Source organism: Oncorhynchus gorbuscha, linkage group LG21 (assembly GCF_021184085.1).
Source record: "Oncorhynchus gorbuscha isolate QuinsamMale2020 ecotype Even-year linkage group LG21, OgorEven_v1.0, whole genome shotgun sequence".
Taxonomy (NCBI): Eukaryota; Metazoa; Chordata; class Actinopteri; order Salmoniformes; family Salmonidae; genus Oncorhynchus; species Oncorhynchus gorbuscha.
In genome coordinates this window covers 11490081-11517417 of record NC_060193.1, presented here as the reverse complement: position 1 = coordinate 11517417, position 27337 = coordinate 11490081, and the positions used below count along the sequence as shown (strand labels likewise).

Sequence of the window (27337 nt, the reverse complement as noted above, 5' to 3'; positions counted from 1 at the left end):
CCTGAAACCCCACCTCTTTAAGGAATACCTAGGATAGGATAAGTAATCCTTCTACCCCCCCCCCCTTAAAAGATTTAGATGCACTATTGTAAAGTGGCTGTTCCACTGGATGTCATAAGGTGAATGCACCAATTTGTAAGTCGCTCTGGATAAGAGCGTCTGCTAAATGACTTAAATGTAAATGTCCTGTCTCAGCATCAGTGAAGACATGTAACCAGGAGATACAATAACACAGTCACAGTGTCCCTGTCACAGCATCAGTAAAGACATGTAACCAGGAGATACAATAACACAGCCACAGTGTCCCTGTCACAGTCCTGTCTCAGCATCAGTAAAGACATGTAACCAGGAGATACAATAACACAGTCACAGAGTCCCTGTCTCGGTCCTGTCTCAGCTTCCTTTAACTGGGACAGAACACATTCTGAAGTAATTGCATCCTCACGTGGAACATGAAGGTCATCAAGAACACCGCCCCCAGCATTGCACTGCATACCATATACAGTGATGGAATCATTTTGTATCTAAAAGGGGAGGTCAAGGGCACACACACATCAGCTCCCCTCTTCAGAAGAGATGAGAGGTGGAGTGAAGAGAAGAGAGATGAGAGAAGAAAAGAGAGAAGAGAGGAGAGGTGGAGGGAAGAGAGGAGAGGTGGAGAGGAGAGAAGAGAGATGAGAGAAGAAAAGAGAGAAGAGAGGAGAGGTGGAGGGAAGAGAGGAGAGGTGGAGAGGAGAGAAGAGAGATGAGAGAAGAAAAGAGAGAAGAGAGGAGAGGTGGAGGGAAGAGAGGAGAGGTGGAGAGGAGAGGTGGAGGGAAGAGAGGAGAGGTGGAGAGGAGAGGTGGAGGGAGAGAAGAGAGGAGAGGTAGAGAGAAGAGAAGAGAGATGAGAGAAGAAAAGAGAGAAGAGAGGAGAGGTGGAGGGAAGAGAGAGAGGTGGAGAGGAGAGGTGGAGAGAAGAGAGAAGAGAGATGGAGAGAAGAAAGGAAGAGAGGAGAGGTGGAGGGAAGAAGAGAGAGAGGTGGAGAGAAGAGAAGAGAGATGAGAGAAGAAAAGAGAGAAGAGAGGAGAGGTGGAGGGAAGAGAGGAGAGGTGGAGAGGAGAGAGGAGGGAAGAGAGAAGAGAGGTGAAGAGAGGAGAGGTGGAGGGAAGAGAGGAGAGGTGGAGAGGAGAGAAGAGAGAGAGAGGTAGAGAGAAGAGAAGAGAGATGAGAGAGAGAGAAAAGAGAGAAGAGAGGAGAGGAAGGAAGAGAAGAGAGGAGAGGTGGAGAGAGAGAGAGAGAGAGAGAAGAAAAGAGAGAAGAGAGGAGAGGTGGAGGGAAGAGAGGAGAGGTGGAGAGAAGAGAGGAGAGGTGGAGGAGAGGTGGAGTGAAGAGAAGAGAGGTGGAGAGGAGAGAAGAGAGATGAGAGAAGAAAAGAAGAGAAGAGAGGAGAGGTGGAGAGAAGAGGAGAGATGGAGAGGAGAAGAGAGGAGAGGAGAGGTGGAGGAAAGAGAGGAGAGGTTGAGAGAAGAGAGGAGAGGTGGAGGAAAGAGAGGAGAGGTGGAGAGGAGAGAAGAGAGATGAGAGAAGAAAAGAGAGAAGAGAGGAGAGGTGGAGAGGAGAGGTGGAGGGAAGAGAGGAGAGGTGGAGAGGAGAGGTGGAGGGAAGAGGAGAGAGGTGGAGAGGAGAGAAGAGAGGAGAGGTAGAGAGAAGAGAAGAGAGATGAGAGAAGAAAAAGAGAGAAGAGAGGAGAGGTGGAGGGAAGAGAGGAGAGGTGGAGAGGAGAGGTGGAGAGAAGAGGAGAGAGGTGGAGAGGAGAGGTGGAGGGAAGAGAGGAGAGGTGGAGAGAAGAGAGGGAGGGGAGGGAAGAGAGGAGAGGTGGAGAGGAGAGAAGAGAGGAGAGGTAGAGAGAAGAGAAGAGAGATGAGAGAAGAAAAAGAGAGAAGAGAGGAGAGGTGGAGGGAAGAGAGGAGAGGTGGAGAGGAGAGAAGAGAGGAGGAAGAGGGAGAGGTGGAGGGAAGAGAGGAGAGGTGGAGAGGAGAGAGGTGGAGGGAAGAGAGGAGAGGTGGAGAGGAAGAGGTGGAGGGAAGAGAGGAGAGGTGGAGGGAGAGAAGAGAGGAGAGGTAGAGAGAAGAGAAGAGAGATGAGAGAAGAAAAAGAGAGAAGAGAGGAGAGGTGGAGGGAAGAGAGGAGAGGTGGAGAGGAGAGAAGAGAGATGAGAGAAGAAAAGAGAGAAGAGAGGAGAGGTGGAGGGAAGAGAGGAGAGGTGGAGAGGAGAGAGGAGAGGTGGAGAGGAGAGGTGGAGTGAAGAGAAGAGAGGTGGAGAGGAGAGAAGAGAGGAGAGGTAGAGAGAAGAGAAGAGAAGAGAGGAGAGGTGGAGAGAAGAGAGGAGAGGTGGAGAGGAGAGGTGGAGGGAAGAGAGGAGAGGTGGAGAGGAGAGAAGAGAGGAGAGGTAGAGAGAAGAGAAGAGAAGAGAGGAGAGATGGAGAGAAGAGGAGAGATGGAGAGGAGAAGAGAGGAGAGGAGAGGTGAAGAGAGGAGAGGTGGAGGAAAGAGAGGAGAGGTGGAGGGAAGAGAGGAGAGGTGGAGGGAAGAGAGGAGAGGTGGAGGGAAGAGAGGAGAGGTGGAGAGGAGAGAAGAGAGATGAGAGAAGAAAAGAGAGAAGAGAGGAGAGGTGGAGAGGAGAGAAGAGAGATGAGAGAAGAAAAGAGAGAAGAGAGGAGAGGTGGAGGGAAGAGAGGAGAGGTTGAGAGGAGAGGTGGAGGGAAGAGAAGAGAGGTGGAGAGGAGAGAAGAGAGGAGAGGTAGAGAGAAGAGAAGAGAAGAGAGGAGAGGTGGAGAGAAGAGGAGAGATGGAGAGGAGAAGAGAGGAGAGAGGTGGAGGGGAGAGGTGGAGGAAAGAGAGGAGAGGTTGAGAGAAGAGAGGAGAGAGGGAAGAGAGGAGAGGTGGAGAGGAGAGAAGAAAAGAGAGAAGAGAGGAGAGGTGGAGGGAAGAGAGGAGAGGTTGAGAGAAGAGAGGAGAGGTGGAGGGAAGAGAGGAGAGGTGGAGAGGAGAGAAGAGAGATGAGAGAAGAAAAGAGAGAAGAGAGGAGAGGTGGAGGGAAGAGAGGAGAGGTGGAGAGGAGAGAAGAGAGATGAGAGAAGAAAAGAGAGAAGAGAGGAGAGGTGGAGGGAAGAGAGGAGAGGTGGAGAGGAGAGGTGGAGGGAAGAGAGGAGAGGTGGAGAGGAGAGAAGAGAGGAGAGGTAGAGAGAAGAGAAGAGAAGAGAGGAGAGGTGGAGAGAAGAGAGGAGAGGTGGAGAGGAGAGGTGGAGGGAGAGAGAGGAGAGGTGGAGGGGAGAAGAGAGGAGAGGTTGAGAGAAGAGAAGAGAAGAGAGGAGAGATGGAGAGAAGAGGAGAGATGGAGAGGAGAAGAGAGGAGAGGAGAGGTGAAGAGAGGAGAGATGGAGGAAAGAGAGGAGAGGTGGAGGGAAGAGAGGAGAGGTGGAGGAAAGAGAGGAGAGGTGGAGAGGAGAGGTGGAGGGAAGAGAGGAGAGGTGGAGAGGAGAGAAGAGAGGAGAGGTAGAGAGAAGAGAAGAGAAGAGAGGAGAGGTGGAGAGAAGAGGAGAGATGGAGAGGAGAAGAGAGGAGAGGAGAGGTGAAGAGAGGAGAGGTGGAGGAAAGAGAGGAGAGGTTGAGAGAAGAGAGGAGAGGTGGAGGGAAGAGAGGAGAGGTGGAGAGGAGAGAAGAGAGATGAGAGAAGAAAAGAGAGAAGAGAGGAGAGGTGGAGGGAAGAGAAGAGAAGAGAGGAGAGGTGGAGAGAAGAGGAGAGAAGAGAGGTGGAGGAGAGAAGAGCAGTGGAGAGGAGAGAAGATAGGTGGAGAGGAGAGGAGAGTTGGGGAGAAGCGAGGAGAGGTGGAGGGAAGATATGAGAGGTGGAGAGAAGAGAAGAGAAGAGAAGACGACAGGAGAGGAGAGGAGAGGGGTGGGGTGGGGTGGAGAAGAGAGGTGGAGAGAAGAGAGGTGGAGAGAAGAGAGGAGAGGTGGAGTGGAGAGAAGAGAGATGGAGAGGAGAAGTGGAGAGAAGAGAGGAGTGGTGGAGAGTGGAGAGAGGTGGAGTGGAGATGGAGAGAAGAGTGGAGAGGTGGAGAAGAGAGGGGAAACAAGTGAAGTGGGTATTTTCACTTGCCCTCTGCCCTGTGGCCCGTAATATGCATGGAGACAGAGAGGAACTAATGAAACATTGGCATGGATATATACTGCTGCTCCCATGCTTCTCCCGTTCTCTCTCTGCATGTCTATTCAATTAGTCACATCTCACCCTGCTGCTCCCATGTTTCTCCCCTTCTCTCTCTGCATGTCTATTCAATTAGTCACATCTCACCCTGCTGCTCCCATGTTTCTCCCCTTCTCTCTCTGCATGTCTATTCAATTAGTCACATCTCACCCTGCTGCTCCCATGATTCTCCCCTTCTCTCTCTGCATGTCTATTCAATTAGTCACATCTCACCCTGCTGCTCCCATGATTCTCCCCTTCTCTCTCTGCATGTCTATTCAATTAGTCACATCTCACCCTGCTGCTCCCATGATTCTCCCCTTCTCTCTCTGCATGTCTATTCAATTAGTCACATCTCTCCCTGCTGCTCCCATGATTCTCCCCTTCTCTCTCTGCATGTCTATTCAATTAGTCACATCTCTCCCTGCTGCTCCCATGATTCTCCCCTTCTCTCTCTGCATGTCTATTCAATTAGTCACATCTCACCCTGCTGCTCCCATGATTCTCCCCTTCTCTCTCTGCATGTCTATTCAATTAGTCACATCTCACCCTGCTGCTCCCATGATTCTCCCCTTCTCTCTCTGCATGTCTATTCAATTAGTCACATCTCACCCTGCTGCTCCCATGATTCTCCCCTTCTCTCTCTGCATGTCTATTCAATTAGTCACATCTCACCCTGCTGCTCCCATGATTCTCCCCTTCTCTCTCTGCATGTCTATTCAATTAGTCACATCTCTCCCTGCTGCTCCCATGATTCTCCCCTTCTCTCTCTGCATGTCTATTCAATTAGTCACATCTCTCCCTGCTGCTCCCATGATTCTCCCCTTCTCTCTCTGCATGTCTATTCAATTAGTCACATCTCACCCTGCTGCTCCCATGATTCTCCCCTTCTCTCTCTGCATGTCTATTCAATTAGTCACATCTCTCCCTGCTGCTCCCATGATTCTCCCCTTCTCTCTCTGCATGTCTATTCAATTAGTCACATCTCACCCTGCTGCTCCCATGATTCTCCCCTTCTCTCTCTGCATGTCTATTCAATTAGTCACATCTCTCCCTGCTGCTCCCATGATTCTCCCCTTCTCTCTCTGCATGTCTATTCAATTAGTCACATCTCTCCCTGCTGCTCCCATGATTCTCCCCTTCTCTCTCTGCATGTCTATTCAATTAGTCACATCTCACCCTGCTGCTCCCATGATTCTCCCCTTCTCTCTCTGCATGTCTATTCAATTAGTCACATCTCTCCCTGCTGCTCCCATGATTCTCCCCTTCTCTCTCTGCATGTCTATTCAATTAGTCACATCTCACCCTGCTGCTCCCATGATTCTCCCCTTCTCTCTCTGCATGTCTATTCAATTAGTCACATCTCACCCTGCTGCTCCCATGATTCTCCCCTTCTCTCTCTGCATGTCTATTCAATTAGTCACATCTCTCCCTGCTGCTCCCATGATTCTCCCCTTCTCTCTCTGCATGTCTATTCAATTAGTCACATCTCACCCTGCTGCTCCCATGATTCTCCCCTTCTCTCTCTGCATGTCTATTCAATTAGTCACATCTCTCCCTGCTGCTCCCATGATTCTCCCCTTCTCTCTCTGCATGTCTATTCAATTAGTCACATCTCACCCTGCTGCTCCCATGATTCTCCCCTTCTCTCTCTGCATGTCTATTCAATTAGTCACATCTCTCCCTGCTGCTCCCATGATTCTCCCCTTCTCTCTCTGCATGTCTATTCAATTAGTCACATCTCACCCTGCTGCTCCCATGATTCTCCCCTTCTCTCTCTGCATGTCTATTCAATTAGTCACATCTCACCCTGCTGCTCCCATGATTCTCCCCTTCTCTCTCTGCATGTCTATTCAATTAGTCACATCTCTCCCTGCTGCTCCCATGATTCTCCCCTTCTCTCTCTGCATGTCTATTCAATTAGTCACATCTCTCCCTGCTGCTCCCATGATTCTCCCCTTCTCTCTCTGCATGTCTATTCAATTAGTCACATCTCACCCTGCTGCTCCCATGATTCTCCCCTTCTCTCTCTGCATGTCTATTCAATTAGTCACATCTCACCCTGCTGCTCCCATGATTCTCCCCTTCTCTCTCTGCATGTCTATTCAATTAGTCACATCTCTCCCTGCTGCTCCCATGATTCTCCCCTTCTCTCTCTGCATGTCTATTCAATTAGTCACATCTCACCCTGCTGCTCCCATGATTCTCCCCTTCTCTCTCTGCATGTCTATTCAATTAGTCACATCTCTCCCTGCTGCTCCCATGATTCTCCCCTTCTCTCTCTGCATGTCTATTCAATTAGTCACATCTCTCCCTGCTGCTCCCATGATTCTCCCCTTCTCTCTCTGCATGTCTATTCAATTAGTCACATCTCTCCCTGCTGCTCCCATGATTCTCCCCTTCTCTCTCTGCATGTCTATTCAATTAGTCACATCTCACCCTGCTGCTCCCATGATTCTCCCCTTCTCTCTCTGCATGTCTATTCAATTAGTCACATCTCTCCCTGCTGCTCCCATGATTCTCCCCTTCTCTCTCTGCATGTCTATTCAATTAGTCACATCTCACCCTGCTGCTCCCATGATTCTCCCCTTCTCTCTCTGCATGTCTATTCAATTAGTCACATCTCACCCTGCTGCTCCCATGATTCTCCCCTTCTCTCTCTGCATGTCTATTCAATTAGTCACATCTCACCCTGCTGCTCCCATGATTCTCCCCTTCTCTCTCTGCATGTCTATTCAATTAGTCACATCTCTCCCTGCTGCTCCCATGATTCTCCCCTTCTCTCTCTGCATGTCTATTCAATTAGTCACATCTCACCCTGCTGCTCCCATGATTCTCCCCTTCTCTCTCTGCATGTCTATTCAATTAGTCACATCTCTCCCTGCTGCTCCCATGATTCTCCCCTTCTCTCTCTGCATGTCTATTCAATTAGTCACATCTCACCCTGCTGCTCCCATGATTCTCCCCTTCTCTCTCTGCATGTCTATTCAATTAGTCACATCTCACCCTGCTGCTCCCATGATTCTCCCCTTCTCTCTCTGCATGTCTATTCAATTAGTCACATCTCACCCTGCTGCTCCCATGATTCTCCCCTTCTCTCTCTGCATGTCTATTCAATTAGTCACATCTCACCCTGCTGCTCCCATGATTCTCCCCTTCTCTCTCTGCATGTCTATTCAATTAGTCACATCTCTCCCTGCTGCTCCCATGATTCTCCCCTTCTCTCTCTGCATGTCTATTCAATTAGTCACATCTCTCCCTGCTGCTCCCATGATTCTCCCCTTCTCTCTCTGCATGTCTATTCAATTAGTCACATCTCTCCCTGCTGCTCCCATGTTTCTCCCCTTCTCTCTCTGCATGTCTATTCAATTAGTCACATCTCTCCCTGCTGCTCCCATGATTCTCCCCTTCTCTCTCTGCATGTCTATTCAATTAGTCACATCTCACCCTGCTGCTCCCATGATTCTCCCCTTCTCTCTCTGCATGTCTATTCAATTAGTCACATCTCTCCCTGCTGCTCCCATGATTCTCCCCTTCTCTCTCTGCATGTCTATTCAATTAGTCACATCTCACCCTGCTGCTCCCATGATTCTCCCCTTCTCTCTCTGCATGTCTATTCAATTAGTCACATCTCACCCTGCTGCTCCCATGATTCTCCCCTTCTCTCTCTGCATGTCTATTCAATTAGTCACATCTCTCCCTGCTGCTCCCATGATTCTCCCCTTCTCTCTCTGCATGTCTATTCAATTAGTCACATCTCTCCCTGCTGCTCCCATGATTCTCCCCTTCTCTCTCTGCATGTCTATTCAATTAGTCACATCTCACCCTGCTGCTCCCATGTTTCTCCCCTTCTCTCTCTGCATGTCTATTCAATTAGTCACATCTCTCCCTGCTGCTCCCATGATTCTCCCCTTCTCTCTCTGCATGTCTATTCAATTAGTCACATCTCTCCCTGCTGCTCCCATGATTCTCCCCTTCTCTCTCTGCATGTCTATTCAATTAGTCACATCTCTCCCTGCTGCTCCCATGATTCTCCCCTTCTCTCTCTGCATGTCTATTCAATTAGTCACATCTCTCCCTGCTGCTCCCATGATTCTCCCCTTCTCTCTCTGCATGTCTATTCAATTAGTCACATCTCACCCTGCTGCTCCCATGATTCTCCCCTTCTCTCTCTGCATGTCTATTCAATTAGTCACATCTCTCCCTGCTGCTCCCATGTTATTTTATTGTGTTACTTTCTATTTTATTTTTACTTTAGTTTATTTCGTAAATATTTTCTTAACGCTATTTATTGAACTGCATTGTTGGTGAAGGACTTGGTAAGTAAGCATTTCCCACTTCGGCACATGACTAATAAAATTTGATTTGATTTGATGTGTTCTCAGCTTCCTTTAGGTTAGGGGTCAGGGGGTCTTTAGGATCAAATAGGGATAAGATAGAGAGAGGGGGAATGTATACATCTACAATGGGGCAAAAAAAGTATTTAGTCAGCCACCAATTGTGCAAGTTCTCCCACTTAAAAAGATGAGAGAGGCCTGTGATTTTCATCATAAGTACATTTCAACTATGACAGACAAAATGAGGGGAAAAAATCCAGAAAATCACATTGTATGATTTTTTATGAATTTATTTGCAAATTATCGTGGGAAATAAGTATTTGGCCATCTACAAACAAGCAAGATTTCTGGCTCTCACAGGCCCCTCTGTCCTCCACTCATTACCTGTATTAATGGCCCCTGTTTGAACTTGTTATCAGTATAAAAGACACCTGTCCACAACCTCAAACAGTCACACTCCAAACTCCACTATGGCCAAGACCAAAGAGCTGTCAAAGGACACCATAAACAAAATTGTAGACCTGCACCAGGCTGGTTAAACTGAATCTTCAATAGGTAAACAGCTTGGTTTGAAGAAATCAACTGTGGGAGCAATTATTAGGAAATGGAAGACATACAAGACCACTGATGATCTCCCTCGATCTGGGGCTCCACGCAAGATCTCACCCCGTGGGGTCAAAATGATCACAAGAACGGTGAGCAAAAATCCCAGAACCACACGGGGGGACCTACTGAATGACCTGCAGAGAGCTGGGACCAAAGTAACAAAGCCTACCATCAGTAACACACTACGCCGCCAGGGACTCAAATCCTGCAGTGGCAGACGTGTCCCCCTGCTTAAGCCAGTACATGTCCAGGCCCATCTGAAGTTTGCTAGAGAGCATTTGGATGATCCAGAAGAAGATTGGGAGAATGTCATATGATCAGATGAAACCAAAATATAAATTTTTGGTAAAAACTCAACTCGTCGTGTTTGGAGGACAAAGAATTCTGAGTTACATCCAAATAACACCATACCCACTGTGAAGCATGGGGGTGGAAACATCATGTTTTGGGGCTGTTCTTCTGCAAAGGGGCCAGGATGACTGATTGGTGTAAAGGAAAGAATGAATGGGGCCATGTATCGTGAGATTTTGAGTGAAAACCTCCTTCCATCAGCAAGGGCATTGAAGATGAAAAGTGGCTGGGTCTTTCAGCATGACAATGATCCCAAACACACCGCCCGGGCAACGAAGGAGTGGCTTCGTAAGAAGCATTTCAAGGTCCTGGAGTGGCCTAGCCAGTCTCCAGATCTCAACCCCATAGAAAATCTTTGGAGGGATTTGAAAGTCCATGTTGCCCAGCAACAGCCCCAAAACATCACTGCTCTAGAGGAGATCTGCATGGAGGAATGGGCCAAAATACCAGCAACAGTGTGTGAAAACCTTGTGAAGACTTCCAGAAAACCTTTGACCTCTGTCATTGCCAACAAAGGGTATATAACAAAGTATTGAGATAAACTTTTGTTATTGACCAAATACTTATTTTTCACCATCATTTGCAAATAAATTCATTAAAAATCCTACAATGTGATTTTCTGGATTTTGTTTCCTAATTTTGTCTGTCATAGTTGAAGTGTACCTATGATGAACATTACAGGCCTCTCTCATCTTTTTAAGTGGGAGAACTTGCACAATTGGTGGCTGACTAAATACTTTTTGCCCCACTGTATATACATCTGTATACATCTATATACATCTACAGACATCTGTATACATCTATATATAAACATGTATAGACATCTATAGAAGAGTCCAGCCTGTTTCTGTTGACCAACCCCTCTTTGATTTGTTAATCAGTAAGAGAGAGAGAGAGAGAGAGAGAGAGAGAGAGAGAGAGAGAGAGAGAGAGAGAGAGAGAGAGAGAGAGAGAGAGAGAGAGACACACACACACACACACACACACTGGGTACCATGTAAGAGATGAGGGGATAGCGGTTAGGGTGCAATGCCAATGTTATCTGGATTAGGCCCAGGGTCCCTGGATTAAAAATGGGGATGTGAGAGATGAGGGGATAGGGGTGTGGGGGCCAGGCCAACGTTATCTGGATTAGGCCCAGGGTCTCAGGGCCCCTGTAAGCACATCAACATGACGAGATTCTGTCTGTACTTAACTACTGAACTACAAATGAACCATGGTGAAATCTCACAGTCTGTTCCCATGTGAGAATGTGTGTTATTGTAGTGTCTAACTGTACAGACATACGTGTGTGTGTGTGTGTGTGTGTGTGTGTGTGTGTGTGTGTGTGTGTGTGTGTGTGTGTGTGTGTGTGTGTGTGTGTGTGTGTGTGTGTGTGTGTGCGTGCGTGCGTGCGTGCGTGCGTGCGTGCGTGCGTGTGTGTGTGTGTGTGGTAAATGTGAACACTGCCCACAAAAGGAGGTGCAAACTGAGCTGCACTTCCTAACCTCCTGTCCAACGTATGACCATATTAGAGACACATATTTCCCTCAGATTACACAGATCCACAAAGAATTTGAAAACAAACCCGATTTTGATAAACTCCCATATCTACTGGGTGAAATACCAGTGTGCCATCACAGCAGCAAGATGTGTGATTTATTTTCCCTCTTGTTCTCCAACTGCGCTCATTACAACACTGTATATACACATAATATGACATTTGAAATGTCTTTATTCATTTGAACTGTTGTGATGTAGAATAATCGTAATATTTACTGCTAATCTTTTACTGCTTATATCACATTTGTTTATTATCTATTTCACTTGAGGCAATTTAAACTACATGACTCCTGAAGTAGGAGACCCAAGAACAGGGTTATCTGAAGAAGGCTCGGAGGGAGTGTTGCCACAAGAAAAGGGCAACCAGTGAAGAACAAACACCATTGTAAATACAACCTATATTTATGTTTATTTATTTTCCCTCTTGTTCTTAAACTCTTTGCACATCATTACAACACTGTATATACACATAATATGACATTTGAAATGTCTTTATTCATTTGGAACTGTTGTGAGTGTAATATTTAATAATATTTAGTAATATTTACTGCTAATCTTTTACTGCTTATATCACATTTGTTTATTATCTATTTCACTTGCTTTGGCAATTTAAACATATGTTTCCCATTGTCATGACTGTCCTGATCAGGTCAGATTACAGGAGACCACAACCCTACAGATTATCTCTCAACCCCAACAGAGGAGGAGAGATCTAGGGGTCTGAAGATGTGGGGGTTTTATGACCCCTCACGCCCCTGGTAAATCTCAGGCCACAGACACATTCCTTTGTCCTGTTACTATGGAGAACCAGCCTCAGAACATTAAACATGAAATAAAGGGGCTTTGGAACAATGGTTTCCGTCAGCCACAATGGTGGTCATGACGATAGATGGAATATGAAAATGTATGTCATTTTTGTTTTGTTATTAAAGGTTAATAGATGACGTTATTATGAAAACATTGTAACGTTAAGAGTTTTCCTAGTATATGTTTGATGTTTATACATTGTACGGTGTATGGAAAATGTCCAAATCAAAGAGAATGTATTGGTAAAGATTAAATGTGAAGTTAGTTGTCTAAAATTGGATTTGAGTCCAATCTAAACTTGCTCTTAACTTGGTACGCCCAGAGAATTGCCCTAAAGGCGGTTACGCCCACTTCTGACCCGAGGGTATAAATCCTGTGGGTGAAGAGTTTACAGATCAGACTAAGTGACCCAAGCTGCAGCCGAGGTCTAAAAAGTTAATGAACCCAAAACGCAACACAAGTTTGAAGACAAAGAAATCGTTTTCTACCCAAGATACGGATGAGTAGCTGTGTCTAAGTGGGTGAATTCAAGTCGAACCACTTAGCCTCCACTCCCCATCGAATCGTGGTATCTACACTGTTTCATTCCAGCACTGTGAGCTCTGAACTACAGAGCTGTCTGTCCTCAGAAGAGCCCTTCCAGAGCAAGGGCGAGAGAACAGACTCCTAAGCCAAAAGGTCACTGACATCGTGAGGACGACCAGAGAGTTGCGCCGGAGAAGTGCGTCATTGAGCAGCCTGAACGGTCCACGCGGTGAATCCACAGAGACCTTCCCCATGTAATTACATCATTATATTCTGACCTATAAGAGCGGCAGTTTGGGGCAAGGCTAGGGTTAGAATAAGCATAGCTGACAAATTCACCCAAATGTATATTTCTCTTGTGTACTTTCTTTTTTTCTCTCTCTTTTAAATCCCCATTTTGGGTAACATGCGCCATAGTGTGTTGGCCCATTATACTAAGTTCTAATCAAAAGCCTATAATGTGTTTTTGTGTGTGTATACCTTTTATCATCATTTTAGCTTTCTAGTAAATAAATACTCAACTAAGATTGGTGTGGTACGAACTCATTAGTGAGACCCGGGTCCGTGCAGATTCACGGATTTTGCAACGTTCAGAAGGAGACTGAAGAGGTAACTGGTTAATTAGCGGCTGTTGTAAAATCGATATTCTGATTATCTTTGAGTTAATTTGGGAAATACAAACTCAATAAAACTAATTTTCCCATGGTGCCCCAGGTTAATGAGTTAATAATTGCTTGATTCAGTTAATGACGCAATTGGAAACCTTTAATCATTCGATGAGCAACAGTCGTCACATTAACTAATACAACGTCACCATGCCACCATGCCAATAAAGCTACTTAAATTGAAATTGAAATTGAACTGAAAGAGAGAAGGGTGAAAGAGAGAGATAGAGTGAGTGATAGAAAGAGAGAGACAAATAAAGGGTGAGAGAAAGAAAGAGGAGAAAGAGAGAGGGGAGAAAGAGAGACAGAGAAAGAAAGAGAGTGAGAGAAAGAGAGCAAGAGAGAGAAAGAGAGACTAAGGAAAAAAGATTTTGGGCAAAGACAGAAAAATAGGTATGAATTCTGCAAAAGAGAGGCCATGTTCCCACATCTTAGAGAAAAACATGTCACACAGACATAGGTCTATCATGATCAACAACCAACTTGACAGAGCTAGAATAATTTGAAAAATAATAAAAAGCTAATGTTGTACAATCCAGGTGTGCAAATCTCTTGGAGATGTACCCAGTTTGCAGACGAAAACCGTAGTAGGCCTGATTAGCAACAATGACGAGACGGCCTACAGGAAGGAGGTGTGGGCCCTGGCAGAATGGTGCCAGGAAAACAGAAAATCTCTCCCTCCACTTCATCAAAACCAAGGAGCTGATCTTGGACTTCAGGAAAAAGCAGAGGGACCCCTATCCACATTGACACATCGATGGGACCGCAGTGGAGGAGGTGGAAAGCTTCAAGTTCCTCGGCATACATATCCGTGACGATTTGAAAAGGTCCACCCACACAGACAGTGTGGCGAAGAAGGCGCAACAGCTCCTCTTAAACATTAGGAGGCTGAAGAATTTTCGTCTTGGCCCCTACAACCTTCACAAACTTTTACAGATGCACAATTGAGAGCCTCCTATCGGGCTGTATCACCGCCTGGTATGGTAACTGCACCGCCCGCAACTGCAGGACTGGTGCGTTCTACCCAACGCATCACCGTTGAGCAGACCTTTCTGTATTTTAGTTAATGCCACTCCGACATTGTTCATCCCAATATTTACATATTTCTTCACTCCATTATTTTACTTTTAGATTTGTGTGTATTGTTGTGAATTGTTAGTGCTTCTTAGCCCAGTCCAAACTTTACTCTGTCCTGGCATCCCAAAGGTGGAACCAGTTCCCCCTGAAGCAAGGTCCCTGCCCATCTTCTGAAAACTTCTGTAACTCTATCTCTTCAAAGAGTATCTTACAAAATTTATGGAAGTAGTTTAGTGCCAAACAAAAATTGGTTCAATATGGGTTAAGCATTGTTTTAGAATAATTTCCTGATCTATCTTATATATCTCAGATATAGAACAGCCAATCTGTTTTCCATTAGAGAAAAACACCAAGAAAGAAAAGAAAAGCTCCTTTCCTCCTCCCAGCTTTAGGTAAAGATGATCCATCCCTGCTGGCATTACTTTTGTCATGGGACTCCCACACTTTATTCAGCTTCCAGCCAGTCTCCAAATCCTCATGTTGCTGCCATACTATACTGGGGGTAGGGATTACTCCTTAAAGGAGACCACACCTTGACATTCTTCTAGGATTCTTCCCTGCTTTCACAGGGTCCCTATGAAAGCCACTGGGGGAGACAAACAATATGGTGGAACTTAATGGAGAATGTTAGGATCTAAAATAGATTTCAATTCAAAATACTATTTTGCTAACCTTAACTCTAACCTTAACCCTAACCCTAACCTTAACCCTAACCTTAACCCCTAAATCTGACCCTAATTGTAACCCTAACCCCTAAACTTAAAAAAGCCTTTGTCCTCATTGGGATATGGGGAAAGTCCCCACGAGAGAGAATATTACATTTTTTAATATCCTTGCGAGGACCTGAAATCCCCAAAAGTCCCCACAAAGATAGAAGTAAAAAATTCTCTGTCGTGGGGACTTTTCCCATATCCCCATGAGGATAAAGGCTATTTTAAGTTTAGGGGTTAAGAAGAAGACCAGTGAAGAGTGATGGAAAAACTATGGAGAACTTTGAATATTATAATCAATATCAAAATCTTATTCGTCACGTGTGTACAACAGGTGAAGACATTACCGGGAAATGCTTACTTACGAGACTCTGACCAACAATGCAATTCAAAAAAATATTGATAAGAATAAGAAATAAAAGTAACAAGTAATTAAAGAGCAGCAGTAAAATAACAATAGCGCGACTATATACAGGGGGGTACTGGTACAGAGTCAATGTGCGGGGGCACCGGTTAGTTGAGGTAATATGGACATGTAGGTAGAGTTATTAAAGTGACTATGCATACATGATAACAACAGAGAGTAGCAGCAGTGTAAAGGGGGGAGGGGGGCAATGCAAATAGTCTGGGTAGCCATTTGATTAGATGTTCAGGAGACTTATGGCGTAGGGTTAGAAGCTGTTTAGAAGCGTCTTGGACCTAGATGCTACGGTACTACTGTTCTCTCTGCTACCGCTTGCCATGCGGTAGCAGAGAGAACAGTCTATGACTAGGGTGGCTGGAGTCTTTGACAATTGTTAGGTCTGTCCTCTGACACCGCCTGGTATAGAGGTACTGGATGGCAGGAAGCTTGGCCCCAGTGATGTACTGGGCCGTACTACCCTCTGTAGTGCCTAGGGGTCAGAGGCTGAGCAGTTGCCATACCAGAGAGTGATGCAACCTGTCAGAATGCTCTCGATGGTGCAGCTGTAGGTTGTTATCCTGGCACCACACGGCCAGGTCTCTGACCTCCTCCCTATAGGCTGTCTCGTCATTGTCGGTTCTCAGGCCTACCACTGTGTTGGAGTCGTGCCGGGCCGTGCAGTCATGAGTGAACAGGGAGTACAGGAGGGGACTGAGCACTCACCCCTGAGGTGCCCCTGTGTTGAGGATCAGCTTGGAGGATGTGTTGTTACCTACCCTTACCACCTGGGGTGGCCTGTTAGGAAGTCCAGGATATAGTTGCAGAGGTGTTTTGTCCCAGGGTCCTTAACTTATTTATGAGCTTTGAGGGCACTATGGTGTTGAACGCTGAGCTGCTGTCAATGAATAGCATTCTCACATAGGTGTTCCTTTTGTCCAGGTGGGAAAGGGCAGTGTGGAATGCAATAGAGATTGCATAATCTGTGGATCTGTTGGTGCGGTATGCAAATTGGAGTCGGTCTAGGGTTTCTGGGATAATGGTGTTGATGTGAGCCATGACCAGCCTTTCAAAGCACTCCATGGCTACAGACGTGAGTGCTACAGGTCGGTAGTCATTTAAGTTACTTTACTAAGTTACCTTATTGTTCTTGGGCATAGGCACTATGGTGGTCTACTTAAAACATGTTGGTATTACAGACTCGAACAGAGAGAGGTTGAAAATGTCAGTGAAGACACTTGCCAGTTGGTCAGCGCATGCTTGCAGTACACAACCTGATAATCCGTCTGGCCCTGCGGCCGCCTGGGGGCGGCAGGTAGCCTAGTGGTTAGAGCGTTTGGCCAGTAACCAAAGGTTACGAGATTGAATCCCTGAGCTGACAAGGTAAAACTCTGTCATTTTTCTCCTGAACAAGGCAGTTAACCCACTAATCCTAGGCCGTCATTGTAAATAAGATTGGGTCTTAACTTCTCTAGGGTAGGGGGCAGCATTCGGAATTTTGGATGAAAAGCATGCCCAAATTAAACGGCCTGCTACTCGGGCCCAGATGATATGCATATAACTGGTTGATTTCGATAGAAAACAATCTAAAGTTTCCAACACTGTTACAATAGTGTCTGTGAGTATAACTGATTTGGCAAAAACCTGAGAAAAATCCATTCAGGATTTCAGTTTTTTGTTGTTTTTGTTTTGTAGTTTTCTATTCAATGCCATTACAGTATCCATTGACTTAGGACTCAATTTGCAGTTCCTTTGCCTTCCACTAGATGTCAACAGTCATTAGAGATAGTTTCAGGCTTGTATTCTTATAAATGAGGGAGAAAGACCAGTCTGAATGAGTGGACCCTGACGTGTCACAGAGCTTTTTCATGAGCAATCCCGAGAGAGTGCATTTCTTGTTAACCTTTTATATTGACGACGTTATTGTGCCGGTTAAATATTATAGATAATGTAGGCTAAAAACAACCTGAGGATTGAATATAAACATCGTTTGACATGTTTCTATGTACTTTACGGATACAATTTAGATTTTTTTTTTATCTGCCTGTTTTGTTTGAGCCTGTGGAATACTGAAGAAAACGCGCAAACAAAATGAGTTCTTTGGATATAAAGAGATTTTATCGAACAAAAGGAACATTTATTGAGTAAATGCATGTCTTCTGAGTGCCACCATATGAAGATCATCAAAGATAAGGGATTAATTTAATCTCTATTTCTGAGTTTTGTGACGCTTCTGCTTGGCTGGTTACTGTTTGTAATAATTTGTCAACTGGGCTATGTTCTCAAATAACCGTAAGGTATGCTTTCGCCATAAAGCATTTTTAAAAATCTGACACCGTGGTTGGATTCACAAGAAGTTCATCTTTAAACCTATGTAAAATATGTTTTGTTTTCTGAATTTTTATAATGAGTACTTCTGTATTTGAATTTGGCGCTCTGTAATCTCACTGGATGTTGGCCAGATGGGACGCTAGTGTCCCACATACCCTAGAGAGGTTAACTGACTTGCCTAGTTAAGTAAAGTTTAAAAAAGAAAAAAGGTCTTATTCACATCGGCTGCGGAGAGCGTGATAACACAGTCTTCTGGAACAGCTGGTGCTTTCATGCATATTTTAGTGTTATTTGCCTTGAAGCGAGCATAGAAGTAGTTTAGCTCGTTTGGTCGGCTTGTGTCTCTGGGCATCTCTCGGCTGTGCCTCCCTTTATAGTCTGTAATGGTTTGCAAGCCGTGCCACATCCGACGAGCGTCAGAGCCGGTGTAGTACGATTCGATCTTCGTCCTGTATTGATGCTTTGCCTGCTTGATGGTTTGTCGGAGGGCATAGCAGGATTTCTTATAAGCTTCCGGGTTAGAGTCCCCCTCCTTGAAAGCGGCAGCACTAGCCTTTAGCTCAGCACGGATAGTGCCTGTTATCCATTGCTTCTGGTTGGGATATGTACGTACAGTCACTGTGGGGACGACGTCATCAATGCACTTATTGATGAAGCCAATGACTGATGTGGTGTACTCCTCAATGCCATCAGAGAAATCACAGAAAATATTCTGGCCTGTAGCGTAGCATCTTTTTCATCTGACCACTTTTTTATTGATCTCGTCACTGGTGCTTCCTGCTTAAATGTTTGCTTGTAAGCAGGAATCAGGAATCAGGAGGATAGAATTATGGTCAGATTTGCCAAATCGAGGGCGAGGGAGAGCTTTGTATGCGTCTCTATGTGTGGAGTAAAGGTGGTCCAGAGTTTTTTGGTGAAACAGATTTAAGTTTCCCTGCATTAAACTTCCCGGCTACTAGGAGTGACGCTTCCAGGTGAACATTTTCTTGTTTGCTTATGGTGGAATACAGGTCATTCAATGTGGCCTTTTTGCCAGCCTCTGACTGTGGTGGTATGTAAACAGCTACGAAAAAATACAGATACTCTCTAGGTAGATGGAGTATCTCATGATAAGCTGTAGACCACACTACCTCAGGCGAGCAATAGCTCAAGACCTCCTTTGATATTGTGCAAAAGCTGTTATTTACAAAAATGCATAGTCAGCCGCCCCTGGTCTTACCAGACACCTCTGCTCTATCCTGCCGGTGCAGCGTATATGACCAGTCAGCTGTATGTTTATAGTATCGTTGCTATGACTCCGTGAAACATATTACAGTTTTGATTGTCCCGTTTGGTATTTTAAATCTTAGGTCGTAGGTCATCGATTTTATCCTCCAAAGATTGCATGTTTGCTAGCAGAATGCAAGGAAGTGGGGGTTTATTCGATTGCCTACGAATTCTTAGAAGGCAGTCCGCCCTCTGGCCCCTTTTTCTCCGCCTCCTCTTTACGCAAATCACAGGGATCTGGGCCTGTTCCCGAGAAAGCAGTATATAGTTTGTGTCAGGCTCGTCAGACTCGTTAAAGGAAAAAAAAGATTCTGCCAGTCCATGGTGAGTAATCGTAGTCTTGATGTCCAGAAGTTATTTTCGGTCATAAGAGACGGTAGTGGCAGCGTTATGTATATAATAAGTAAAACAAATATGTTACAAACAAAGCAAATGAATGAACAAAAAAACACAACTGGTTGGGAAACGTCTGCCTTCTTCTCCGGTGCCATTTTAAGTATAATGGGTAGGCATTCAAACATGTCTGCATCTGTTGAATCAGAGGGTATATTTAAGCAATAAGGCCTGAGGTGTGGTATATGGCCAATATACCACGGCAAGGGGCTGTTCTTAGGCACGACGCAACGTGGAGCAACACCATATATCAACAACCCCTGAGATGCCTTATTGCTATTATAAACTGGCTACCAATGTAATTAGAGCAGTAAAAATACATGTTTTGTCATACCCGTGGTGGTGTACGGTCTGATATAGCACGTCTATCAACCAATCAGCTTTCAGGGCTCGAACCAACCAGTTATTACCCAAACCATGTGACATTGCAAGTTCCTTTAATGACAATTTCACAGGCACAGTGGACAAGTTGAGAAATGTACAACTAAAAGCTCCCAGTCACATACTGCACACTTATACAATACTTTATCATGAATGAGGCATAAGTTTGAACCAAGTGTTACTTTTCCCAGCAAGAAAACCAAATAATGTCGCTCAAACATTGTATTATTGACTGTGTGTTTGTTTACTCCATGTGTTTTGCTTTGCTTTACCTTGGCCAAGTCGCAGTTGTAAATGAGAACTTGTTCTCAACTAGCTTACCTGGTTAAATAAAGGTGAAATAAAAAATAAATAAAACATTTTAAAAGAAGGGAGAACTAACAAACATTCACTGACCAACAACCAAAACAAAACTGGTGGGGTTTTAGGAGGGTTTCCGAAAGACTCACGGGGGTGTCGACTGAGAGTTAAGCAGAAGCAACAACTGGATCCTAAAAGACACTCACCACATGAGTGCCCACTAAATATGCCCAAGAAGAGGCAAACAAACTAAAAACCCAGACCAAACTTAAAAGTCAGGAAGCAAAAAAACAAAAACAAGGAATATCAGACAAAGGAATGTTGTTCTCTAAATCAAATAGGGAGCACTAACTAAAGGTGTTAATCCTTCACATCTCTCAAGGCAATTGGAGCACTGGGCCAGCACAGGTGAAACACCTTCCCACTAACAAGATGGCAAACAGCACAGGTGAAACACATACTGACTAACGAGGTGGCACCAATCGGTTAGCCCTATATGATAACGAGCTATACGTGCTGAAGTCCAACCTCAAAACATAAATGGAAAAACATAAACGTGTAACACAAGTAGAAAGAGAAGAGGTTGAAAGGATGCTGCTGTCTCTTTCGGATGAGTCACCAGGTACAGATAATATTGACAGTAAATTGCTTAGAGCTACAGCCAACCACATATCCACCCCAATGTGTCATATTTTTAATAGGCGCTTGATGTGTGGGGTGCGCCCAGAAATTTGGAAAGAGTCAAAGCTCATTCCATTACCTAAGGATATAAAAATCTTCCTTCACTGTTCCTAATAATCATCCTATAAGCTTGCTGCCTTTGCTAAGGAAATTATTGAAAACAATTGTATCTGTTATGGTCTTAAAATTGGTTTCCAGCATGGTGCAAATGACAGATGATTGGCTAAGGAGTATGGATGACAGGAAGGTATTAGGTGCAGTGCTGTCAGACTTCAGTTCAGCTTTTGATGTAATTGATCATGAACTGTTGGTAGGTAAACTCAAATGTTATGGTCTGTCAAAGTTTTCTTTAATCTTTAGCTTTTAAGACAGTAAAGATTTTAGCCTGTGGTGTTCCTCAAGGCAGCTGCCTAGGCCCACTTCTTTACTCTATCTTTACTAATGAATAAGGCAGGACTGGTTATGTATGCTGGTGACTCTAGAATGTATAGTGCTGCAGCAGCATATAATGAGCTAACAAATGTACTGAGCAGAGAACTAAGAATGGTGTGGGTTAACAAACAAATTAGTGTTGAATATTTCTAACACAAAATGTATTGTATATGGGCCAAGAAATATGCTTGCCGGTGACCCTCAATTACGTTTGTCGATACATGGAACAAGTTAAAAACATCAAACCACTTGGCGTCACGTTGGATGCAGCTCTATCCTGGTCTGAACATTGTAATTAAAATGGGTAAGGGCAATGATCCTAATAAAAAAAATCTAAATTCAAATACCCACTGCATATTTGCCAGAACCTTCCAACTTATGTTGCCTGTTCTTTACTAAATGTCTTTTAGACTAAATGGATCTGAGGTTGATTAAGGCGATCAATATTTACAATCCATCCCCAAGTTGTTGATGACTGTCTCATCTTCCTTTGTTCTGATTCCTGTTTAGATCCATTTACATTACAACTTCCTCTACTTGTTATGAATGGACTACATGTTGGGTGGCTAAAGATGCATCCCAAATGGCACCCTATTCCCTAAATAGTGTGCACACTAGTTTTGACCAGGGCCCCACTATACAGGGAATACAGTTTCATTTGGGACGCACCCCCAGAGGAAAAAAAGTGTCTCAATCGAAATTCTCCAAGAAATGGAACTGTGGAGTAAACACAGCTGGGGGACATGCTCATGTGATGATACTGTATGAGTCCCTCTCTTTCTATCTCAAAAATAAGCTGGTTGAGAGAATGCCAAGAGTGTACAAAGCTGTCATCAAGGCAAAGGTATGCTACGTAAAGGTTGGCTATAAAATACATTTGATGAACAAATGGTTACTACATGATTCCAAGTCTTATTTCATTGTTTTGATGTCTTCACTATTATTCTACAATGTAAATAGTAAAAGTAAAGAAAAACCCTGGAATGAGTAGGTGTGTCCAAACCTTTGATTGGTACTGTAGGTGGGAATGTTCCGTTTCGAGTTTCTCCAACTGATCCTATACATTCTTCTTTAGAAAAACAACTGTAGTCTAACTAACACAGCCAGTGTCTAAGCCCAAGCCCACCTAGCACATATTGTAACGTTCTGAAAACAATGTTTCTTAGAGCGTGGTTGTCCTACGGTTAGGAATAACCAATTTTCTGGGAAATTTGCAGGAAACCCAGCTAGCACATAATGTTCTGAGAAAGCATTTGTTTCTTTGGTGGGAATTTCAGTACATAAGCATAACGTTTTCAGCAGGTTTCCTCATGGTTCTATTTTAAAGTTCTGTTCTCAGAAAATTAAGAAATCTTTCCATAGGAAATTAACAAAAACATTAGAAACATTAGAAACATTCATAGAACATTCTAAGAAGATTGTTTAAAAACATATACATTCTGTTCTCAGCGTCAACAAAACACTGCACTGTACTGTACTATCCTGTTCTCAGCGTCAACAAAACACTGCACTGTACTGTACTATCCTGTTCTCAGCGTCAACAAAACACTGCACTGTACTGTACTATCCTGTTCTCAGCGTCAACAAAACACTGCACTGTACTGTACTATCCTGTTCTCAGCGTCAACAAAACACTGTCCTCTATCTTGTTAAGTACAGTGCATACGAAAAGTATTCAGACCCCTTCACTTTTTCCACATTGTTACGTTACAGACTTATTTTAAAATGGATTCAATCATTTTCCCCCCTCATCGATCTACACACAATACCCCATAGTGAGAAAGCAAAGCAAATTCGAAATTTTTGCAAATGTATTACAAATAAAAACACTGATATCACCTTTACATAAGTATTCAGACCCTTAACTCAGTACTTTGTTGAAGCACCTTTAGCAGAGTTTACAGCCTCAAGTCTTTTGGGTATGACGCTACAAGCTTGGCACATTTGTATTTGGGGAGTTTCTCCCATTCCTCATAAGCTCTGTCAGCTTGGATGGGGAGTGTCGCTGCACAGCTATTTTCAGGTCTCTCCAGAGATGTTCGATCATGTTCAATTCCGGGCTCTGGCTGGGCCACTCAAGGACATTCAGAGACTGGTCACGAAGCCACTCCTGCTTTGTCTTGGCTGTGTGCTTAGGGTTGTTGTCCTGTTGGAAGGTGAACCTTCGCACCAGTCTGACGTCCTGAGCAGGTTTTCATCAAGGATCTCTCTGTACTTTTCTCCATTCATCTTTCCCTCGATCCTGACTAGTCTCCCAGTGCCTGTCACTGAAAAACATCCCCACAGCATGAGGCTGTCATCACCATGCTTCACCGTAGGAATGGTGCCAGGTTTCCTCCAGATGTAACGCTTGCCAATCGGGCCAAAGTGTTCAATCTTGGTTTCATCAGACCAGAGAATCTTGTTTCACATGGTCTGAGAGTCTTTAAGTGTATTTTGGCAAACTCCAAGTGGGCTGTCATGTGACTTTTACTGAGGACTGGCTTCCATCTGTCAATTCAACAAAATAGGCCTGATTGGTGGAGTGCTGCAGAGATGGTTGTCGTTCTGGAAGATTCTCCCATCTCCACAGAGGAGCTCTGGAGTTCTGTCAGAGTGACCATCAGGTTCTTGGATCACCATCCTAACCAAGGCCCTTCTCCTCCGATTGCTCATTTTTGCCGGGCGGTCAGCTCTAGGAAGAGTCTTGGTGGTTCCAAACTTCTTCCATTTAAGAAAAATGGAGGCCACTGTCCTTGGGGACCTTCAATGCTGCAGATATTATTGGGGCACCCTTCCCCAGATCTGTGCCGAGACAAAATCCAGTCTTGGAGCTCTACGGACAATTCCTTCAACCTCATGGCTTGGTTTTTGCTCTGACATGTGCTGTCAACTGTGGGACCTGATATAGACAGGTGCATGCCTTTCCACATCATGTCCAATCAATTGAATTTACCACAGGTGGACTCCAATCAAGTTGTAGAAACGTCTCAAGGATGATCAATGGAAACAGGATGCACCTGAGCTCAATTTCGAGTCTCATAGCAAAGGGTCTGAATACTTATGTAAATAAGGCATTTCTGTTTATTATTTTTAATAAATGTGCAAAAAATGTTTTTAAAAAACATTGTCACTTTGTCATGATGGGGTATTGTGTATAGAGTGATGAGGATTAAACCAATATTAGAATAAGGCTGTAACGTAACAAAATGTGGAAAAAGTCAAGGGGTCTGAGTACTTTCGGAATGCACTGTAAATTCCGTTTTTTTGGCTGATCTTAATGAGTGCTTGTTTCCTTCATAATGGGGTCTGTTTGAATAGACAACAAAAAAACATGGCTACCATCCTGGTGGACTAATTCCATGGGTAGAGAATACAAGAACATAACTTCAAATCTCATTGATGCCATGCCACAAAAACAAAACAACACATGCGTTTACCTGATTAATACCTAAGCAAATGAATTCCCATATCTCCTCTCTGTATTGTGGAGTTCACAGTTACCCCAAACTAAGTATTCCAGAATGTTCTGAGAACGTCTTCAAATCACTTTTTTATTTTTATTATATAACCCCTGTTTTTTGTTGTTGAGACTTTACAGAATGTTTTAGTGTCAGTATAATACATGCAGACAATGGCGACATACTGTCGTCGAGAGGCTAAATAAACTGAGCTTTGAGGTTAAAATGACTAGAGGCTAAATAAAATGACATGTTACCAACTATTGGAAAGGAAGAGTTTGTGTTTACCTATACTTCCCATAACTCATTAAAGAGACACCTAGGGGAACAGAAGTAATTAAGAATAGTATATTGTTTCTCTATCTCCTCTTTCTATTGAAAACACCCCAGACATGTAAATATAAGACACTGGCAGGCCAAAAGTTGTATCAAGTGATCGAGTGAGAAATAGCATTTCTCTGTCTCTCTGCAGAGAGTGTAGTGTGGTGGGCCAGACATTCAGAGAAGCAGTAAATGAGTAAAAACATGAGTTTTATATGTTTTAGTTTCATATCCTATAAACACTATTAAACATTAGACTGATTACAGCCGATATGAGTGTGTTTACAGACCACACTTTATAATCTAACAGACAATCCAACGCAAAACAGACAGAGTATACACAGATTACAACGTAATACCACAACACAGCTGATCAAACTAGCTTCTCACTTATCCCTAATCACACACAAACAAACAAACAAACACACACGCACACTAGCCTCTCCTCTCACTTCTCTTCAATCTCCTAGATGAAAGACAGACAGACAGCCCCACTCCAGGCTAGGGCTTAGGGTTACACCACTGATAAGTAGTCTATGGTAATAACACCCTTTGAAGTACCATAAACCTGGCCCTAAGGATGGAGAGAAGGAGGATGGAGGGGTGGAGGTGGATTGGTGAGGGGACAGGTTGGGTTGGAGAGATTGAGAAGTGGAGGGGAGGAAGCAGTTATTAGATAGAAAGATGTAGAAGTGGAGGGGAGGAAGGAGTTATTAGATAGAAAGATGTAGAAGTGGAGGGGAGGAAGGAGTTATTAGATAGAAAGATGTAGAAGAGGAGGGGAGGAAGGAGTTATTAGATAGAAAAATGTAGAAGTGGAGGGGAGGAAGGAGTTATTAGATAGAAAGATGTAGAAGAGGAGGGGAGGAAGGAGTTATTAGATAGAAAGATGTAGAAGAGGAGGGGAGGGGTTTTGAAACAATTACGACTCCAAATGTGATGCAAATATAAACTCTGTAGGGGGGTGGGAGGGGGTCTGTTTTTCAGTCAAGCGGAGTCTTACCCCGGGACATGACTGTGTAAGGAGAGAGCTGTTGAACATGTTTAATGGAGAGGCTCTACACTCAGAAAAAAGGGCAACAAAAGGCTTCTACAGCTGTTCTCATAGGAGAACCCTTTTTGTTTCCAGGTAAAATAATTTTGCGTTCCATGTAGAACCCTTTCCACAGAGGTGCACCTCAGCCACGCTCAAGGTCCTAAATGATATCATAACTGCCATCGATAAAAGACAGTACTGTGCAGCCGTCTTCATCGACTTGGCCAAGGCTTTCGTCTCTGTCAATCATTGCATTCTTATCGACAGACTCAACAGCCTTGGCTTCTCAAATGACTGCCTCGCCTGGTTCACCAACTACTTCTCTGATAGAGTTCAGTGTGTCAAATCGGAGGGCCTGTTATCCAGACCTCTGGCAGTCTATGGTGGTGCCACAGGGTTCAATTCTCGGGCCGACTCTTTTCTCTGTATATATCAATGATGTCACTGTTGCTTCTCTGATCCACCTCTACACAGACGACACCATTCTGTAGACATCTGGCCCTTCTTTGGACACTGCGCTAACAAACCTCCAAACGAGCTTCAATGCCAACACGCCTCCCGTGGCCTCCAACTGCTCTTAAATGCAAGTAAAACTAAGCGCATGCTCTTTAACCGATTGCTGCCCGTGCCCTCCCACCCGACGAGCATCACTGCTCTGGACGGTTCTGACTTAAAATATGTGGACAACTACAAATACCTAGGTGTCTGGTTAGACTGTAAACTATTCTTCCAGACTCACATTAAGCATCTCGAATCCAAAATTGAATCTAGAATCGGCTTCCTATTTCGCAACAAAGCCTCCACTCATGCTGCCAAACATACCCTCGTAAAACTGACTATCCTACCGATCCTTGACTTCGGCGATGTCATTTACAAAATAGCCTCCAACACCCTACTAGCAAATTGGATGCAGTCTATCACAGTGCCATCCGTTTTGTCACCAGAGCCCCATATACTACCCACCGCTGTGACCTGTATGCTCTCGTTGGCTGGCCCTTACTACATATTTGTCGACAAACCCACTGGCTCCAGGTCATCTACAAGTCTTTGCTAGCTAAAGCCCAGCCTTATCTCAGCTCACTGGTCACCATACCAACATCCACCCATAGCAACCGCTCAAGCAGGTATATTTCACTGGTCATCCCCAAAGCCAACACTTCCTTTGGCCACCTTTCCTTCCAGTACTCTGCTGCCATTGACTGGAACGAATTGCAAATATCACTGAAGCTGGAGTCTTATATCTCCCTCTCTAACTTTAAGCATCAGTTGTCAGAGCAGCTTACCGATCACTGTACCTGTACACAGCCCATCTGTAAATATCACACACAAATACCTCATCCCCATATGGACACTTATCCTCTTGCTCTTTTGCACCCCAGTATCTCTACCTGCACCCCAGTATCTCTACATGCACATCATCATCTGCACATCTATCACTCCAGTGTTAATTGCTAAATTGTAATTATTTCGCCTCTATGGCCTATTTATTGCCTTACCTCCCTAC

The 27337-nt window shown here is 44.4% G+C and overlaps 1 protein-coding gene across 1 annotated transcript in view; it reads right to left on the bottom strand.

Moving 5' to 3' along the window:
- Window positions 1–27337, bottom strand: part of LOC124008814 (collagen alpha-6(IV) chain-like) — a 276756-nt gene that overhangs the window by 148246 nt on the left and 101173 nt on the right. The window lies entirely within an intron of this gene.